This window comes from Crotalus tigris, unplaced genomic scaffold (genome assembly GCF_016545835.1).
Source record: "Crotalus tigris isolate CLP2741 ecotype Arizona unplaced genomic scaffold, ASM1654583v1 scf7180000021214.215828, whole genome shotgun sequence".
In the NCBI taxonomy this organism is placed as follows: domain Eukaryota; kingdom Metazoa; phylum Chordata; class Lepidosauria; order Squamata; family Viperidae; genus Crotalus; species Crotalus tigris.
Genome location: NW_024098404.1, coordinates 61,376 through 82,061, shown reverse-complemented (window position 1 = coordinate 82,061; position 20,686 = coordinate 61,376). Strand labels below are relative to the sequence as shown.

General features: G+C 43.8%; 1 protein-coding gene across 4 annotated transcripts in view; it reads right to left on the bottom strand.

The window, feature by feature from the left end:
* MYORG (myogenesis regulating glycosidase (putative)) overlaps nt 1–20,686 on the bottom strand; it is a 41,900-nt gene that overhangs the window by 6,419 nt on the left and 14,795 nt on the right. The window contains exon 1 of one of the 4 annotated variants that reach the window (XM_039369741.1): nt 10,636–11,117. The exons of the other annotated variants lie outside the window; for them this stretch is intronic. The gene's annotated coding sequence lies outside the window, so the exon portion shown is untranslated. Of the gene's footprint in view, nt 1–10,635; nt 11,118–20,686 lie in introns of those variants that run through there. 4 annotated transcript variants of the gene reach the window in all.

Genomic DNA, 20,686 nt, shown 5'->3' with positions numbered 1-20,686 from the left:
CCGTGAGCATCGTACGTGTTTGCAACACCATGCGCGAGTGCTCACAGCCCCACTCAAGCAACAGGTGTTTGGGCACACATATGCACGTGCATATACATTCACACCCCCCATACAAAATCATCCCTTCTTTTTCCCCTCCCCCTGCTCAAGGCTGCCAACCCGAAAAGTTTGGGGAATTCTGCTCTAAATGGAAGGATTCAGTTGGCAGTCACCTGAATGAGAGAACCCATTCCTATTTCATTTCTATTTATCCCCTCTGATCTAAAAACAAACCTCACCTTTCCCTGGGTTCTGCCATACTCCCAAGGGGGAGGGGGGATGTGCCTGCGGGTTCACTACAGTTCACTTCCTCTATTCACTACAGTGTAACAAGTTGCTTCCTGCACTGTATCTCTCTCTGAACTTTCTTCTCCCTAACCTGTCAGCTAGGAAAAATGGAGGGGGGGGAGAAAGAAATACAACCTCCGGAGTCTGGCTTATCTCTCCGTTCTCAAAAAAAGGTGCGAAGAGCCGCTTGAACATCTTGCTGCAACCAGAGCCGGACCAATGTTATCTCCCCTTTCCCACGATGGACTTAACGCCTGGGTATTGGCCGGTTCTGAACCGTCCAGATGAACTGTGGGGTGGGGGTTGCTTAGGGACACTTTAAAATATCGATCTGTAAGGGAATCCCTCAAATCCTGTCTATTATGCCTGCTATCAACTACTCTTAATAAAAGTTCCTGTTGGAAGAAATTGTTTCCAAGAGTTCTGCTTTCTTAAGATGTGGGGTTGAAGTGGGTCCTTACAGAGAGTACAGATAGTCCTCAACCTACGACCATATCTGAGCCCAAAATTGCTATGCAAGATAATTGTGAGTTTTGCTCCATTTTGTGACCTTTCTTGCCACCGTTATTAAGTGAATCACTTCAGTTGTTAAGTTAGTTTCACGGTTGTTAAGTGGATCTGGCTTCCCCATTGATTTTGCTTGTCAGACGGTCACAATATGTGATTGTGTGACCCTGGGACACCTAACAACGGTCTGTAACAGATATTTTGTGCTTAATTGTGGTCGTAAGTCGAGGACCTACTTAACAATTGTGTAAAATAGTTATGATTGTCAAAATATAGGAAGGCTGGGTTTTTTGAATAACACCAAAGAGAACAGTTTGCACAAACTTCAACGGCCCAGGATCTTATAGCAAAAGCTATAATTGTTGATCTCAGCGTCTTCAAGTCACTAGGGATCAGAAATTTGCCAATCACAGATTCCTTCTATAATTGGAAGAATGTCTGACCCCAGCAAGCTTCAAGTTTCTGCCAGAATCGGGGGACCCTCCCTGTATGACGTCACAGCCAAATGTCACCAGCCAGACAGCTCAGTTGTCTGTGCTACACAACACAGAGGCTTCTCCTGGCACGATGTTGCTTCTCACATTCTTGCAGCTGTTGCTTCGAACAGCAGCGGCAGCAGCTGCCAAGTTTGGGGTGCTAATTCCATTCCACTAAGGCTGAATATTTAACTTTTCCACTTGGCTGATGTCTCTCCTTTGGCCAGACACCAAGCTGAATACAGAAATGGATTCTTGAATCATCAAGTCCTTGAAACAAGTGCTAACTCTTCGGATGCCTTCACCTAACACCCTTCACCAGCTCTGGAGAAAACTTAAAAGAGTTTATATTTATTCAACTTGGTTGCAGTCACTGTGGGAAGAATTTAAGCACTTATATCACTGTGTCAGAAATACTGTATAGGACAACATAGGTTAACTCACCCAGGTCTCCAACTAAGTTACTGATTAGCAGCCTCTGACATCCTTTAAAATTACAGCACACTTAAAAGCCCAACTCAAGACTGAATTAAACACCTATTTCAAATTGTAAACACATACAAGCAAACACACCACATTCAATTAACACAATGTAAACACAATTATAATGCTTAGGGTTCAAACAAAGAGACTCAATCCACATCACACGATTTAATCAACTTTGTGTCCGGGTCAACACACACACACATACTCAAGCCCACACACCAAGGACCAGTTCCTCTATAAAACAGCCCTTTTATATCCCATTTTCTAAAACTTCTTTGCTTTGGGGAATAAATAAATCTCCTTTCCTCACAGAGGTTCCAGATTTCATTTTGATTTATTGTTGCGCAATCCCAACTTGAGTTGAAACCCCAAATTATTCTTCTGACCTCACCTTGGCTAGAATGTGTATAGTGCTGTCTTCCAAAGAACAGTTTACACGCAGGGGTTCTCAACCTTGGCAACTTTAAGACTTGTGGACTTCAACTCCCAGAATTCCTCAGCCAGCTTTTGCTGGCTGAGGAATTCTGGGAGTTGAAGTCCACAAGTCTTAAAGTTGCCAAGGTTGAGAACCCCTGGTTTACAGGTAATCCTTGACTTACAACCACTTGTTTAGCGATCACCATCACAATATTATGGAAAAAAGTGTCTTACAACATGTCCTCATCCTTACAACCGTCAGGGTGACATGCTCAGAATTTGGAATTTTAGAATGTGGTAGGTACTTATGACTGTTGCCCTGTCCCTGGATCATGTGATCACCTTTGTACCTTCTCAGCCAGCTTCCAACCAAGCAGAGTCAATGGGGGAAGCTGGACTCACTTAACAACCGTGTGATTCACTTAACAACCCAGGTCGTGAAATTGGGTGCAACTCATTTAATAACTGCCTGGTTTAGCAACAGAAATCCTGAACATTTTACTATGTTTTATCTTCTTATAAATCACCAAATTAGGTGCCAAACAAATTTGATTAAGCCAATAACGATGGTAATCATCATAATTTCAGCCCAAGACCATAATATAGCTCACAGTTTTCAACCTCAGCAATTTAAAAGGGGGTGATTTTGCTTGCTGGGAAATTGTGGGAATTGAAACACACCCATCTTAAAACAAGCTGGCTTGGGAATTCTGGGAATTGAAGCCCATCCATCTTAAAAGTTGCTGAAACTGAGAAACACTGCTTTACATTAAACCCAACCGGTGAAGACAAACAGGTCTTTACATTCTTCACAAGTCCTGCCAATATGGACTAAATAAAGCCGTTCGTCTCTTTAATTTTGCAGCTTTTGGGCTGCTTCCAAAGAATTAGGATGGCATTAGAAGAGATCAGACACCATGAAAGGACAGATGTTGCCAACTAAATGCTTGGAAGCCAAGCACTATTAACATAGCCTGTATTGATGGTGAAGAAAAGCACTGGGTGATTGTTCTAAAGGTGTCACCTTTGAAAAACTGCAATTAACTGTGATCTCATCAATTAATAGAATAACAGAGTAACAGAGTTGGAAGGCACCTTGGAGGTCTTCTAGTCCAACCCCTGTTCAAGCAGGGAACCCTGTAAAATTTCAGACAAATGGCTGTCCAGTCTCTTCTTAAAAACCTCCAGTGATGGATCACCCACAGCTTCTAGAGGCAAGCTGCTCCACTGGTTAATCGTCCTCACTGTCAGGAAGTTTCTCCTTAGTTCTAGGTTGTTTCTCTCCTTGGTTAGCTTGCATCTGTTACCTCCTTGTCTTGCCTTCTTCAGGTGCTTTGGAGAATAGGTCGACCCCCTCTTCTTTGGGGCAGGTAGTCTAGAATGCACGAATGTGCAGGCAAGAGAAGCGAATAGGACAGAGGAATTCAATGGGGCGGCTCCAAAGGCAAAGGAGAAGGCATTAGGAAGCCACGCCTTGGCTGCATAATAAAAGGGAAGGTGTGGGATTGCCGGTTGCCAAAGGCAACCATTAGTGTTGAGGATTGAGTTTCTGTGAACTGTGTTTGTTTGCCTTGGACATTGACTCAGGTCTGTGAGAATAAAAGGGGATTGTTTTTTTCCTGCAGCTCCAGCCTGCTTGTTGGAAGAGGGGTGACTCGCGTAGGCTGGGACAGAACAGATGCTATTGCTGAAGAGCTGTGCAGGAGCTCAGACGAAACTCGAAAAGTGGTAACTGACACAATGTCAGAAGTCATTGACAACAAATTGTGTTCCTTGGAAAAATCCAGCTGCTTCTGCTTATTAGTCTCGTAATTTCTGGCCATGAGTTCCTCTGACTCCCCAAGTCAAATATTGAGAAATGCATGCTGGAGTTATTAATCCAGGTAGTCCTTGAGTTACAACCGCAACTGAGCCAAAAATTTATATTGCTAAGTGAGACATTGGTTAAGTGAGGCTTGCCTCCATTTTACAACTTTTTCTTGCTACGTTTGTTAAGTGAGTTGCTGTAGTTATTAAGTGAGTAACACGGTTGTTAAGTGACTCTGGTTTCTCCATTGACTTTGCTGGTCAGAAGGTCGCAAAAGGAGGATCACAAGTTCCCAGAATACTGAGACCGTCATAAAGACGAATCAGTTGCTAAGTGTCCAAATTTTGATCACGTGACCACGGGGGAGGCTGCAACAGTTGTGTGAAAAATGGTTGCAAATAACATAAGATAACCTTTATTGTCATTTTTTTTTTACTCTGGGCACAACGGCACACATCAAAAATGAAATTTAGTTGCCCGCTCTCAAAGTGAAACACATACATGACACACACCTAAACATACTATGTACAACATATGTATAGACCCACATCCCTACATATACATAACAAATAAATATTAAATACTGTCCATCTTGGATATATAACGGAAGGAGGAAGCTGGAGAGTTCACAAGGTTAACGCTGTATGGAATGAAACTATGGCTGAATCTGGATGTTCTGCTATGGATACCACGAAGCCCCCTCCTCCCAGGCAAGGAAAACAGGTTGTGAAGAGGATGTTTAGTGTCCCAGATAATCTTGCGGACCCTGCTCAAGCAACGCTTCTGTGCCATGTCCTGGATGGGAGGGAGGGAGCTGCCAATGATCTTTTCTGCCGTCCTCACCACTCTCTGCACCGCCTTCCTGTCTGAAGTAGGGATGCTTCCAAACCAGACTGTGATGCTGTATGACAGGATGTTCTCGATCGTCCCCCTGTGGAAAGTGGTCAGGACAGGGGAAGGAAGATGTGCTTTTCTCAGGCGAAGCAGAAAATGCAGGTGCTGCTGTGCCGCTTCACCAGTGTCTCACTGTTGAGCGACCAAGCCAGCCTGCTCATTAGCTGCACACCCAGGAATTTGATGCTGGTAACCATCTCCTTTTTTTCAGTGACGTAACTTTGGGTGGCCACTGAATGAACCGTTGTAAGTCAAGGACTGCCTGTATATTAAGTCTCCTGATTTGACATTCAGGCTCTTTCCAAATTCTTAATCACAAGTTTGGCAACAACCACTGACTGACTGACAGACCAAAGCACAAGGTCACCCCTCAGCTTGTGGCGCTCACGAAAAGAAGAATTCAAATGGCCCCACTCCGATTGTCATTGTGACTTTTTAAAAAAATCTATATTTATTATATTTGATCAAAGGAAATAAAATACAAAGTAGAAAAAAACCCCAGAAAAAACATACATCCAACAGTAACGACAAAAAAGGGAAAAAAAATTGATGTACAAAAAAGGAAAAAAAAATAGGACCTAAATATCAAATAAGCCCAACATTAAATATAGAAAAAAAAGTCCACTCTGGCTGGATGCTAAAAGCAGAATAAAGAGGGGGGGGGACCTGATAAATTCTCCTCCCTTTACATAATGGCTTTGCAAATAGTTGTAAATTTTCTCATTTATCAAGAAAAATGCACTATATAAACAAATATTTCAGATGTGCAGGTCTCTAACTAATAATCGAATTAACCCAATATCTAATATACATAAAAAGTGAAAGAATTTTTTTTAAAAAATACAAACAACGAGTTAGCCCAAATAGTCCTTGACTTACGATCTTAGCTGAGTCCAAAATTTCTGTAGCAGTTTTGGAAAATCTGGGCTCAGTTGTGGTCATAAATCAAGGACTACCCATATCCGGTGCATTTTCACAGAGGCTGCGCAACTGACTGGAAACACAGAAAAAATTTCCCTTTTCCAGCATAACTGGGTTGCCTCCGACGTGCCCGGGCGCCAGGAAGCAGAGCCAAGCTACAAGGAAGGGCAGGTGAAGGTCTAGCTTTGCTCCTGTTTCAGAGAAAAGGGTGCCAGGCCAGGAAAATCTCTGGAGACAGGGAAGAAACAAAGTCAGAGTCACAAAATAGCATGGGAACTCTAAATTCTTGCAAGCAAATTAATTTGGGCTTCCGGGAAAAGGTGCATTTCCCATTCAGGTTACGCTTGCAGGCTCTGCTGCAATCCTAACGTCCTGAAAAAATCTCCTTTTTCCCCCTTTTAAAAGTTGTATTTGATGGAGGGTTGGAGTAGGAAAGGACCGGAAGAAAAGAGGAACATCTTGTAAGTGAATACAGCCTGTGACAACGGGTCTTCCAGCAGCCCTTGGCTCCCATTTGCAGGGAGGATGCCAAAGTCCTGACCAGAGTCCCAAAAAGAGAGAGAGATGGAAGACAGGAGTGTGTGTGTGTGTGTGTGTGTGTGTGTGAGAGAGAGAGAGAGAGAGAGAGAGAGAGAAGGTTGGTAGGTAGGTAAGTAGGTAGGTAGGTAAGTAGGTAGGTAAATAGATGGTAGATTATAGGGGGATAATAGATAAATACAAGAAAGGTAAAGATAGATAGATAGATAGATAGATAGATAGATAGATAGATAGATAGATAGATAGATAGATAGATGGATGGATGGATGGATGGATGGATGGATGGATGGATGGATGGATGGATATAGAGCCCTGGTGGTGTAGTGGTTAGAATGCAATATTGCAGGCTATAATTCTGCTGACTGCCAGCAGTTCCATCCTGACGGGCTCAAGGTTGACTCAGCCTTCCCAGGTCAGTAAAATGAGGACCTGGATAGATAGATAGATAGATAGATAGATAGATAGATAGATAGATAGATAGATAGATAGATAGATAGATGTAGGCAGGCATGTAGTTAGGTAGGTAGATAATAATAACAATAATGATGATGATGATGATGATGATGATGATGAAGATGATAAAGTTGGAAGGGACCTTGGAGGTCATCGAGTCCAACCCCCTGCTCAGGCAGGAAACCCTATACCATTTCGGACAAATGGCTGTCCAGTTTCTTCTTGAAAACTTCCAGTGTTGGCGCATTCACCGCTTCTGGAGGCAGGTTGTTCCACTGGTTAATTGTTCCAACTGTCAGGAAGTTTCTCCTTAGTTCTAGGTTGCTTCTCTCTTTGGTTAGTTTCCACCCATTGCTTCTTGTCCTGCCTCCAGGCGCTTTGGAAAATAGCTTGACTCCCTCTTCTTTATGGCAGATAAGTACATGGTAGATAAAAAATAGACAGACAATAAAAAGATAGAAGATAAAGAGGTAAAGAGGTAAGTAGGTAGAATGTAGATAAGAGAATAACAGAATCGCAGAGTTGGAAGGGACCTTGGAGGTCTTGTAGTCCAACGCACTGCTCAGGCGGGAAACCCTATAACTTTTCAGACAAATGGCTGTCCAGTCTCTTCTTAAAAACTTCCAGTGTTGGAACATTCACAGCTTCTGGAGGCAAATTCTTCCACTGATTCACTGTTCTGACTGTCAAGAAATTTCTCCTTATTTTTAGGTTCATTAGTTTCCATCCATTGCTTCTTGTTCTGCTTTCAGGTCCTTTGGAGAATACGTTGACCCCCCCACTTCTTTGTGGCAGCCTTTCAAATATTGGAATACTGCTGTCATGTCACCCCTAGTCCTTCTTTTCACTAAACTAGAAATACCCAACAGTTCTTTATATGTTTTAGCCTCCAGTCCCCCTAATCATCTTCGTTGCTCTTCTCTGCACTCTTTTCAGACTCTCCACATCTTTTTTATAATATGGTGATCAAAACTGGATGCAATATTCCAAGTGTGGGTCTTACCAAGGCATAGCAGCATGTCTGAATTGTAGCTATGGTATGGAACTAAAAAGCAGTCTGTTACACTGACCTGGAAAACCGAGCCGGGATAGAATTGAGCAATAACTAGACTTTGGACCCAGATGTTGCCCCAACTATCGCCCCTCTTCCTCTCCCACGAAAGCCGCTGGTCCCCACCTCTCTCCTTCAATCCGTAGAACAGAAGTACCCAACCTTTTGGGCACCAGGGACCGGTTACGTGGAGAGAGGTTTTTCCACGAACCGGAGGGTGCGTGGTTTTGAGTGCTGCCTGCATCCCGCGGATGGGGCTTTGCTTGTTTGTGCGGACCGGTTGCTGGCATGCTGTGGCCGGTACTGCTCCACAAACCAGGGGTTGGGGACCTCTGCCGTAGAAAGTAACCACCTGCTGAAGTCTGCTGTTAACACTTCACCGCTTACCCCCCTTGTGAAGCAAAGGTTCAAGGGGAGGCCAATATGTTTGTTTTATCTTTCCTCCCACAAAAACGTGGGTGAAATGCCTCTTGCGCTCCTAACAGAGCTGATTTGAGCGCAATGTGACGGGTGGCCATGTGTTCAGAATGAGTCAACTGGAAAATATCTTGCAAAAAAAAAAAAAAGAATAAAAACTAGAAAAAAATAGGAAAAAAAATATCTCAGGGGCTGCTACAAAGAAGAGGGAATCAAGCTGTTTTCCAAAGCACCTGAAGGCAGGACAAGAAGCAATGGATGGAAACTAATCGATGAGAGAAGCAACCTGGAACTAAGAAGAAACTTTCTGACAGTTAGAACAATTAACCAGTGGAACAACCTGCCTCCAGAAGCTGCGAAAGCTCCAACACTGGAAGTTTTTAAGAAGAGACTGGACAGCCATTTGTCTGAAATGTTATAGGGCCATGGTAGCAAACCTATGGCACAGGTGCCAGAGGCGGCACTCAGAGCCCTCTCTGTGGGCACACGCGCCGTTGCCCCAGTCCTAGGCCTTCAGCTGGGTTTTATAAAATCTTTTCGCTTTAGGCCTCCGCGGCCATGTGCAAAAAAACCAAAAAGGTTCAATCAATCAATCAATTTCAACTTCTCGCAGGGAAAAAAAAAAAGATCTCGCAAAGTTGGACTTGATTGATTGAACTTTTTAGTCCCACCCAGTCTGCCATTACCACCGCAGCCACACCCACCCAATGGGCCACATCCATCCAATGGGCTACGCCCACCCGGCACCTGACAATACGTAAGTGGGTTTTGGGTTGCAGTTTGGGCATTCGGTCTCTAAAAAGTTTACCATCACTGGTATATCACTGGTAAAAGAGGTACAGAGTTTCCTACCTGAGCAGGGGGTTGGACTAGATGACCTCCAAGGTCCCTTCCAACTTTATTATTATTATTATTATTATTATTATTATTATTATAACTCAGTGTCCAAGCCAAGAACCATATACAGGGAGTCCTTGACTTACAACCATTTGTCTAGTAACTTTTTGATGTTACAACAGCACTGAAAAAAAAGGGACAAATGAGAGGTTTTTTTACACTTACGGCCGTTGCAGCATGTTACGTGATCAAAATTCAGATGCTTGGCAACTGACTCACGTTTATGACCGTTGCGGTGTCCCGGGATCGAATGATCCCCTTTTGTGCACTGTCTGAACAGCAAAGTCAATGGGGAAGCCAGATTCACCTAACAACCGGGTTACTAACTTAACAACTGTGGTGATTCACTTAACAAGGTCGTAAGATGGGGCAAAATTCACTTCCCAGCCATCTAAACTCAGCAATTTTAGACTCAGTGGCGGTCGTTAAGTCGAGGACTACCCGTAGGCACAAGATATCCTCTTGCGAATATTTGCTGCCCTCCAGCCTCTTTAATTAAATTTAAAAATTTCAGTTTAATTAATTTAATTAAGGTCGTCTTTCAGGAGGGCCCAACCTCCCTTTAATTGAAGGCTGCAATTCTGACTTTGGGCAATGACAGGAAATTTAAAATGCCCAGCGCTCACCTTGCTATCCTGTCCCCCAAAACAGGAGGAAAATCAAAAATGGACGGCAACGGGGACTGTGAGGGTGCAAAAATCAAGATGGTGGTGGGCATGGCTGTGTGATCAAAATTCAGACTAAGAATTGGAAGGGATCCTGAAGGTCTTCTAGTCCAGCCCCCCCTGCTCAAACAGGAGATCCAACACCCTATATTTGAAAACCTCCAGTGTTGGGGCACCCACAACTTCTGGAGGCAAGATGTTCCACTGGTTAGCTGTTCTCCCTGTCAGGAAATTTCTGCCTAGTTCTAGGTTGGTTCTCTCCTTGGTTAGTTTCCATTCGTTGCTTCTTGTCTTGTTTTCTGCTTGCCTACGCGAACATTGTTATTTTTTTTGTTTTACGTGCACTACGTAGGCTTTGATTGTGTAGCCATGACTGCTATCTTGATTTTTTTTTTTTTTGATCTCTTGGAAAGATGTCCCTGATGGATGGTGATGGCACACAAAGCCAACACTAAACTGAGATGGGTTTGGTTGCCCTTGATCATCCTTATGATATTTGTGACCTACTGTGTCAATGTGGGAAGACTGTGATTCAGTGTTTCTCAACCTTGTCTACTTGAAGATGGGTGGACTTCAACTCCCAGAATTCCCATCTTCAAGTGGCTAAGCTTGAAAAACATTACAGAAAGAACTGCCTCTGTGTTTCCAGGAAGAACAAAGGTCCCTTGCAAATATTTATTGTGAGACTGGAATGTGTGGAGGACAAACAGACGGATGATCATTGTGCAACTCAAGATCTTTGCTGTTTCCACAGGCAGGAAAGCAAACCCAGGCACCCACCTTTGCTCGACTGGGCAAAAATACCAAATACGGTATGTTTTTCTTAATTGGCTCTTTTCCTCCCGGTTATTTCCCTGTTTCCTTTTAGAACATTTCTTCTTTTTCTTTTCTTTTTTCTTTTCTTTTTTTTCTTTTCTTTCTTTTCTTTTTTCTTTTCTTCTTTTCTTTCTTCCTTCCTTCCTTTCTTCCTTTACTTACTTACTTATTTATATTCAGTTCGTTTGCTGCCCATCTGGCCACCAGACAGTCTCTGACCGGATGTTCCAGTAATTCTCAAAAAAAAAGGGGGGGGGGAGGCAGCATCTGGAAATGGATTAAACGATGATGTTACCCAGTTTGGGGAATGAAACATTTGCAAAAAAAACCCAAAAAACCATCCAAGCTCACAGAACATCAAGGACCTCAGAGTCTTTGTCGTCCTCCTCCTCCACCACTCTGTAAATCCTCCTCCCTCATAGCAGTGATGATGTTACCTAGATCAGGGCTTTTCAACCAGTGGTACGGGTACCACCTGTGGTACATTGGCCCCCTGCAGGTGGTATGCAACCATCTTAGAAAAGTGGTAGCGGGGGAGGGGAATGAGCTGAACCAGCGCAGCACCGCACAAGCCTGAGCGAGAGATGGCTGGAGCTGCAGGGCTGTCAGGGCTCAGCGGAAGCGCCAGGATCAGTGCCGCTTTCCAGCTGATCGGCGCTTCTTCGGGGCTGTGAGGTCTCGGTGGAAGTGCCAGGATCAGTGCCAGGCTCCAGCTGGAGCTCGGCGCCGATCCTGGTGCTTCTGCTGAGCCCTGAAGAAGCACCAATCAGCTGGAAAGTAGCACTGATCCTGGCGCTTCTGCTGAGCCCTGAAGAAGCACCAATCAGCTGGAATGTTGCAGCACCTCCAGGGTCTTGTGATTTACATTCAGATGCTTGGCAACTGATTCATATTTATGACGGTCACAGTGTCCGAGGGTCATGTGAAGTGACCAAACCCTGCTGCAACCACCCAGCAGACGGGGGGGAATAAAAACCAAACACCCCCCCTACTCCACCCCCACTGCCAATCCTCAACAGAAATGCTCACAACAATGAAAACCGGACAGGAGGAAGAGCGCGGCTGGGCGGGCAGGTAGGTGTCTTGCTCGGCTGTGGCTTGGGGGGCACTTTTTTCAGTGCCATTGTCATTTCGAACAGTCACTAAGCGAACTGTTTTAAGTCGAGGACTACCTGTACTTCATCACTTTTTTCCTTTTTTTTTTTTTGGGTCATCAAGGTTTTGACACCTTGCTAGGCGACTGGTGGTACTCGGATGTTGCCATATCCTAAAAGTGGTACAATGGGTGAAAAGGTTGAAAACCACCAAGCTCAGAAAGTACCAAGGACCCCTTAGTTCTCTTCCTCCTCCTCCTCCTCCCCCTCCAAACCACCTCCCTCTTCCTCGTGGTGCTCAAAATGATACCTTTCTGATCCTTCCTGATTATGCAGTAGGTTGATTGCCTATTAATAGACGGTTTGCTACCTGTCTTCTTCCAAGATTTTTATGACTTCTTACTCCAGTCTACAGCTTTGGAAATATCCTGGTGGTATCCTATCCAAATACCGATTTTTAAAATCATTTTTATTGATGGCCAAAAGACCCAAATATTTGTGGGGGGGGGGGGGGTTCTTTATTCAAATTTTCAAGCTGCCTGACTCCAGGACAAATCTCGGGAGGGGGGAGACTTGCAAATACAATGGTTCTTTTTAAAAAAATGCAAATACAAAGAAGCACACAGCTAACCAGAAGAGCAAACGCTCAGTCTCAAAGGAAACAAAGCTACCTAGAATGGGATCATAAAATTTGGCCCTGCTCAGTTTTTTTACAGCTCAGCCAAGGTCAACTAGGTGCCGTGAATTAGCCTGGCAAATTCTCAGCTATTTTGCAGCACTGGTGCTGCCAATGTTTAACCCAGTTCTAAGAATCCATTCTTGCTTGTTTTTTTCCCCAAGCGCTTTGGATGTTAATGAGCTGCTAAATGGAGTTTCAGCTAAAGCCGTGTTTATTTTATTTGTTTTTTACACTAGAGGGCCTATAGGTAATCCTTGACTTCCTACCACAATTGAGCCCAATATTTCGGATGCTAAGTGAGACAGTTCTTAAATTTTGCCCCATTTTATGACCTTTCTTGCCACAGTTGTTAAGTGAAACATTGCAGTGTGCTGCAGTTGCCAAAAAAGCCAACATAGTGCTCGGCTGCATTAACAGAGGGATAGAATCAAGATCATGTGAAGCATGAATACCACTTTACAAAGCCTTGGTAAGGTCACACTTGGAATCCTGCATCCAGTTTTGGTCACCACGATGTAAAAAAGATGTTGAGACTCTAGAAAGAGTACAGAGAAGAGCAACAAAAATGATTAGGGGACTGGAGGCTAAAGCATATAAGGAACGGCTGCTGGAATTGGGTTGGTCTAGTTTAAAGAAGGGAAGGACTAGGGGGGACATGATAGCCATGTTCCAATATCTCAGGGGCTGCCACAAAGAAGAGGGAGTCAAGCTATTCTCCAAAGCGCCTAAAGTAACCAAAGAGAGAAGCAACTTAGAACTAAGGAGAAATTTCCTGACAGTTAGAACAATTGATCAGTGGGACAACCTGCCTCCAGAAGTTGTGAATGTTCCAACACTGGCTGTTATTAAGAAGAAATTGGACAGCCATTTGTCTGAAATTGTATATGGTTTCCTGCCGAGCAGGGGGTTGGACTAGATAACCTCCAAAGTCCCTTCCAACTTTATTATATTATTATTATTATGGATCATCGCACAGTCAGCCAGATGTTCATACTGGATTTGGCATTTTGCCTACCTATCGAGTCCTTACCCAGGACCTGGGATAGGCAGATGTGGATGTTTGATGGTATTACAGATATCGTCGCAGGATGGAAGCAGTTCCTAATAAGGCTGCCTTTTGCAATTGACTATAGCGAATTTGTCAATGCCAATGGTGTTCAAGTGGTGCTCCAGTTGTTTTGGGATTGCACCCAAGGAGCCTATGACTATTGGTACTACCCTTGCTTGCTTTTGCCACAGTCTTTCTATTTCTATTTGTAGGTCTTTGTATTTTGTTATCTTCTCCAGTTCTTTCTCTTCTACTCTGCTATCTCCAGGCATTGCCACGTCCACTATCCAGACTTTTTTGTCTTTCTTATCGACAATTGTTAAGTCTGGGGTGTTATATTGCAGGTACTTGTCTGTTTGAATTCTGAAGTCCCAGAGCAGTTTAATTTTATCATTTTCTATGAATTTCTCTATTTTATGATCCCACCAGTTTTTGCTTACAGGCAAATGATATTTTTTGCAAATCTTCCAATGCACCATTGTTGCTACTTTGTCATGCCGCTGCTTGTAATCAGTTTGTGCAATCTTCTTGCAACAGCTTACCAAGTGGTCCACTGTTTCTTCAGCTTCTTTGCATAGGCGGCACTTACTGTCTGTTGCTTTCTTCTCAATTTTGACTTTGTATGCATTTGTCCTTAAGGCTTGGTCTTGTGCAGCCAGAATTAGTCCCTCGGTCGCTTTCTTCAATTTTCCTGCTCTTAGCCATTGCCAGGTTTTATTATTATCTGCTTTCCCAGCTATTTTTTTCATGTATTGGCCATGTAGTGCTTTGTCTTCCATGCCTCTATTCTGTTCTTCATTTGGTCTTTCTTGTAGGCCAGTTTGGTCTCTCCAGTAGTTAGTAAGCCTTCCTGATATACTAATTTCAGTGCATCTTCATCATTGTTCTTCAGATATTCTTCCAAAGTCATTTTTTCTTCTTCAACCATCTGCTGTACTTGTAGCATTCCACGCCCACCTATTTGCCTTGGTAGATAAAGTCTATCAATGTCACTGCGTGGATGAAGGGCATGATTCATTGTCATTATTTTTTTGGTCTGCCTATCCATTGCTTTTAGTTCTGCTTGAGTCCAGTCCACTATTCCAGCTGTGTACCTAATGACTGGGATTGCCCAGGTTTTGATTGCCTTTATGGTATTTCCTCCATTGAGTTTGGACTTTAAGATCTTCTTCACTCTCTTGATGTATTCACCTCTAATCTTTTTCTTGACTTCAGTGTGCTTGATGTGGTCAGCTTGAAGGATATCCAAGTATTTGTAGTAATCTTCCTCATCCAGACTCTTAATGTTATTTCCGTGGGGCATCTTGATTCCTTCAGTTTTCACTATTTTTCCTTGTTTGATAGTAAGTGTGGCACATTTGTCAAAGCCAAACTCCATAACAATATCTTGGCTATATATACGGACAGTGTTGAGCAGCGATTCTATTTCAGATGATGTTTTTCCATACAGCTTCAGATCATCCATGTAAAGGAGGTGGGATAGTCTGGCAGATGTTTTTGATGTTTGATAGCCATGTCCTGAATTATTCAGTATTGTTGACAGAGGAAACAGTGCAATAACAAATAGTAATGGTGATAATGAATCTCCTTGAAATATTCCTCTCTTGATATTAACCTCTCCCAGCCTCTCACCATTGATCTGCAACTGTGTCTTCCATTGTGCCATCGATCTTTGCACAAATTTTCTGATGTTTCTACTGACTCCTGTTATTTCTAGGCACTTTATTATCCAATCATGTGGCAGAGAGTCAAATGCCTTTTTATTATTATTATTATTATTATTTTAGTTAACTGGTTGTTAAGGGAATCTGGCCTCCCCATAGACTTTGCTGGTCAGAAGGTCCCAGAAGGTGATCACACAACCCTGGGACACTGCCACGGTCATAAATACAAGTCAGTGGCCAAGCATCTGACTTTTGATCACATGACCCCAGGATATTGCAACTGTCATAAATATGAGACAGTTGCTAAGTGTCCAAATTTTTATCACATAACCGTGGAAATGCTGCAACGGTCCCAAGTATGTAAAAAACGGCCATAAGCCATTTTTTTCAGTGCTATTGTAACTTTGAACTATCACTCAACCAATGGTTGCAAATCAGGAACTAGTCCTCGACTTACAACAGTTTACTGGCCGTTCAAAGTTACAACGGTACTGGAAAAAGTGAGTTACGACCGTTTTTCAGACTTATGACCGTTGCAGCCTCCCTACGGTCAGGTGAGCAAAATTCAGATTGCTCAGCAACTGGCTCGTATTTATGACAGTCGCGGTGTCCCGGGGTCACGTGATCCCCTTTTTGCGACCTTCTGACAGGCAAAGTCAATGGGGAAGCCCGATTCACTTAACAACCGGGTCACTAACTTAACAGCTGCGGCGATTCACTTAACAACCGTGGCAAGAAAGGTCATAAAATAAGTCAAAATTCACTTAACAAATGTTTTGCTTTGTAGGAGAAATTTTGGGGGTCAATTGTGGCCGAACGTCGAAGGACTCCCTGTATGCAGAACGCGCCTGTCTCAGCGAATCTGTGTGGCTGACTTTTTTTTCCCTTTCGAATCAAGTTCTGTTTCTGCTCAGCTTCTGAAAAGCCACTTCGCCTTATCTTCCAGGACAAGAGAAGTCCCATCTGCCGTGTATTTAAAATATTGGGTTTAAAAATAAGGCTGGTGAAGGCTTCACTTGGCAGAGACAGATGGCGTCTCCTTTCCCTGGCGAGCGTGGGGGTGTTGAAGCTTGGCAGAGGCCCCAGAAGCAGAAAAAAACTTGGCCAAGAGGCTTGAGGCCTTCATTAAACTTTTGCTGAATTAACGTGGATGGGAAGGATCAAGATCTACAGGGCAACCTCCCTTTAGAGCAGGGGTGTCAAACTCAAATTTCACTGAGTTGTGGGTGTGGCCAGGGTGGGCATGGATGGAGTGGGTGTGGCCTACTGGGTGGGCATGGCCAGCTCTACATCATTCACGTCAAGGGTGCCTGTGGGGGCCTGGGCAGGAGTGGGACAGATCTGAGGGTCTCTGTCAGAAGGGGATGGGACTGGGGCAAGCGCCAAGGCATGGTCCATTTCTTCATTCCTCACAAAGGGTGACCCCTCCCCAGCATGCACCCAGGGGGCGGGGCCGACACAGCAGGGGCTGGTTCCTCGCTGTTTCCAGATGGCCTTGTGGAGCTAAGACTGAATGGTTTCAGCATAGATGGCCACCACAAAATTGTACATTGGCTCCCGGCAGGCCTGGGCCAGGGCCAAGGCAGCGGGGGCCGTTCCCTCACTGTTTCCAGGATGGCTTCGCGGGCCACATGAAACCACTTTGCGGGCCGCATCTGGCCCCCGGGCCTTGTGTTTGACATGTCTGCTTTAGAGCAACGTTTCTCAACTTTGGCAGCTTTAAAATGTGTGCACTGTGTGGGATGGACTGAAAGAAAGGGAGTAGCCCAAAATTATTCAGTCAGCTTTTTTGCCTAAGGCAAGACTAAAATTTACCATTTCCCAGTGATTGGCCCAAAATAGGTGGTACTTTGCTCAATAGTAGCAACTGTGAAAGGGATCTCGGAGTCCTGGTGGACAATCACTTAAATAGGAGCCAGCCGTGGGCTGCAGCTGCCAAAAAAGCCAACACAGTGCTAGGCTGCATTAACAGAGGGATAGAATCAAAATCATGTGAAGTGTTAATACCGCTTTACAATGCCTTGATTGGAATACTGGAATACTGCATCCAGTTTTGGTCACCACGATGTGAAAAAGATGTTGAGTCTCTAGAAAGAGGGCAGAGGAGAGCAACAAAGATGATTAGAGGACTGGAGGCTAAAACATACAAGGAACGGTTGCTAGAATTGGGCATGTCTAGTTTAACAAAGAGAAGGATGAGGATGATAGCAGTCTTCCAATATCTCAGGGGCTGCCACAAAGAAGAGGGAGTCAAGCTATACTTCAAATCACCTGAAGGCAGGACATGAAGCCACGGATGGAAACTGAGAGAAACAACCTAGAACTAAGGAGGAATTTCCTGACAGTGAGAACAATTAATCAGTGTAACGACTTGTCTCTAGAAGTTGTAGGTGCTTCATCACTGGAGGCTTTTAAGAAGAGATTGGACAACCATTTGTCCAGAATGATATAAGGTCTCCTCTCAAGCACAGGGTTGGACTAGAAGACCTCCAAGGGCCCTTCCAACTCTTATTCTGTTAATTAACCAGTGGAACAACTTGCCTCCAGAGGTTGTGGGTGCTACATCACTGGAAGTTTTTAAGAAGAGACTGGACAGCCATTTGTCTGAAATGACATAGGGTTTCCTGCCTGAGCAGGGGGTTGGACTAGATCAGTGGTTCTTAACCTTTTTAAACGAATCGCCCCCTTGAGCCAATGAGGAAGTTGTCATCGCCCCCCTCCCCCAACATAACCTCTCAATCACAACATAGGAAATAATTCTTCAATTTATGCAAACACTTGTTTTGTTTTGTTTTTTAAATTGTCATCAGGACCTATCGATGCAAATAATTTATTTCCAGTCTTTTCCCCATATCTCCCATATTCTGGCCAATGGCGTGCCATATGGGTAGAGGCTGCTGTGCAACGCGCATGAAGATGTGTATTCACATATGTACGGCGTTCTGTACTGAAGCTAGCTGGAGGAACATTTGAAAACAGAATTCAATCCACTAATAGTGGATACTCTGCCTTCTTTAGAAGAATGGGTATTTAAGGTTTCTAATTTAGCAGAAATGGCTAAAATTTCTGCTTATTTAAAGGACCATTCACAAGAGAGATATTTTAATGTATGGAGAAGATGGATGGAATATGTTCAGAAGAAGTATGGAACTACAAAGTTTCATTTATTTTATGAGTAATGAATTTGTTTATAAATTTATGATGTTAAAGTTTGAAGAGAATTAAGGGTTAATACGATTTTGTTTATTGTATAATTAGTAAACTTAAATAGATTATGTTTAATATGTTTGTATAATCCTGTACTTTGCTCTGGGAAGTTGGGGGTGGGGGGAGTATGGGTTGAAGTTTAAGTAGTTCAGATAAAGTAGAAATAGTTTTACCGTATATAATATTAATGTTTCAATTTGGAGAGAGGAATTGCTCGGGCATTTCCCCTGGACCGCATCCGGTGTGAGAAGAAGAAGGCGAGAAATAAGTAGGAAGGTGGAGGAGAAGGAGGAGAGGGGGAGTAAGAGGGGGAGTAAGTAGGAAGGTGGAGGAGAAGGAGGAGAGGGGGAGTAAGAGGGGGAGTAAGTAGGAAGGTGGAGGAGAAGGAGGAGAGGGGGTGAGTGAAGAAGAGGGAAGAAGTAAGTTGGTTAGAGGGTGGATGCGGTTTGGGGGGAAATAGGTGGGCAATACCTAAAGTAGTGTGTGTCAATTTGTTTTATTTTTTATCTGAAGTATTTTCAAGATTGTAATGTATTGTAAAATTGAAAATAAAAACTTTATTAAAAAAAATCCACTAATAGCGAGCGAACTGATGTTTTTGTACGACAGATATACAGCGATTCACTGTACGAAAAAGTCTCAAAAGTGTCCCCAAATGGTCTCACTCCATCATCCCCATATCGCCCCCTTTTCGTTCCTTCGCCCCCGTGTCGCCCCTTTTCATTCCATCGCCCCCCTGAAAAATGAAATCGCCCCCTGGGGGTCAATATCGCCCAGGTTAAGAACCACTGGACTAGATGACCTCCAAGGTGCCTTCCAACTTTATTATTATTGTTGTTGTTGTTGTTGTTATATCACCAAACTGGCTTTCATGGCTAAGGCGGGACTAGAACTCACCGTCTCCTGTTGATTTACCCAAAGACACCCAGTCGGCTTTTGCGCCTAATGTGGAATTAGAACTCATTGGCCCAGAGTCACTGAGTCAGTTTCATGTCTAAGGCAGGAGTAGAAGTCACCGTCTCCTGATTTTTAGCTGAAAGTCTGGTGATTAGCCACTTGGCTGTCACGCCTAAGGAAAAACTAGAACTCACTGTTTCTTGATGATTGGCTCAAAGCCATTGTTGGCTTTCATTGCTAAGGCACAACTAGAACTCACAGTCTCCTGATTTTTAGCCTGGTGCCTTTAACCAGTAGACCAGTGGTTCTCAACCTGTGGGTCGGGACCCCATTTGGGGTCGAACGACCATTTCACGGGGGTCGCCAAACAACGCAGTCCGCCATTTTTTCCCCCCTTTCCTTAGCTGTGCTACTCCCTTTTATTCTATTGGCTTTTGAAAGCCAATAGAATAGACTCTCTTGAATAGAGTCTAATTCTATTGGCTTTCAAAAGCCAACAGGAATTGTCCAGGCTGTCTCTGCCCTGCTGAGCCCGCCAAAAGTCCCATTCTGCAAACGGTGCTGCACCAGTTGAGTAGTCCTCGACTTACGACCGGTTGAGTAGTCCTAGACTTACGACCAGTTGGGGGTCGCGGCATTAAAAAGGTTGAGAACCACTGCACTAGACTAAGTTTATATTTTAACTTCCTTTTAAGAATGATTAGAAATAGACGTGGGACAGTTAAAAAGCTATTTCCTCTCTTGTTTCTTGCCTCCTCCCAGCCTACTCCGTGTACAACAGGTAGAAAGAAAAATAATAATAAAAAAAATCCTAAAAAAAAAAAAATTATAATTAGCACTTGTAGATCCTCATCGTGAACTGAGGGCAGGAAGCAATTACTGCATACTAAATTGTGAAATTTAAGAATCATAACCAACCATCATTGGCAAAACCGTCCTGGCTACTGTGATTTGCAGCCATCTGACCGCGAGGTCCGAATTCTGGGAAAGAGCGAACGAACAATAAACCACGTGCTTCAGAAGGAGAAAGAGGAGAAACCGTATTCCAGCCTGGAAGAAGGCTGGAAAAATCGCGTCGGTGGCCAGAAAAAAGACAAGCAGCCGGTGTGTCTTTGCAGAGTGAGATTTGATCAAATTAGCCAGCAGGCTTTGTTCACACCATGTGAATTCTGCAGCTTGCAGGCTGGCTCTGCCGAGACACAATTGCAACCCATGCTGTGAAGCATCTTTGCAGGAGCAGATGACAGGCAGGGAAGCAAGTTGTGGCTTCAAGGTGTCTCTCCACCCACACAACCACCCATTTTGCTGCCTCTTAAGGGTTTCCGGGTTCAGCTTTGAAGTGACAGAGACTGTAAGGCAGTGTTTCTCAACCTTGACCATTTTAAGGTATGTGGACTTCAACTCCCAGAATTCCACAGCCAGCATT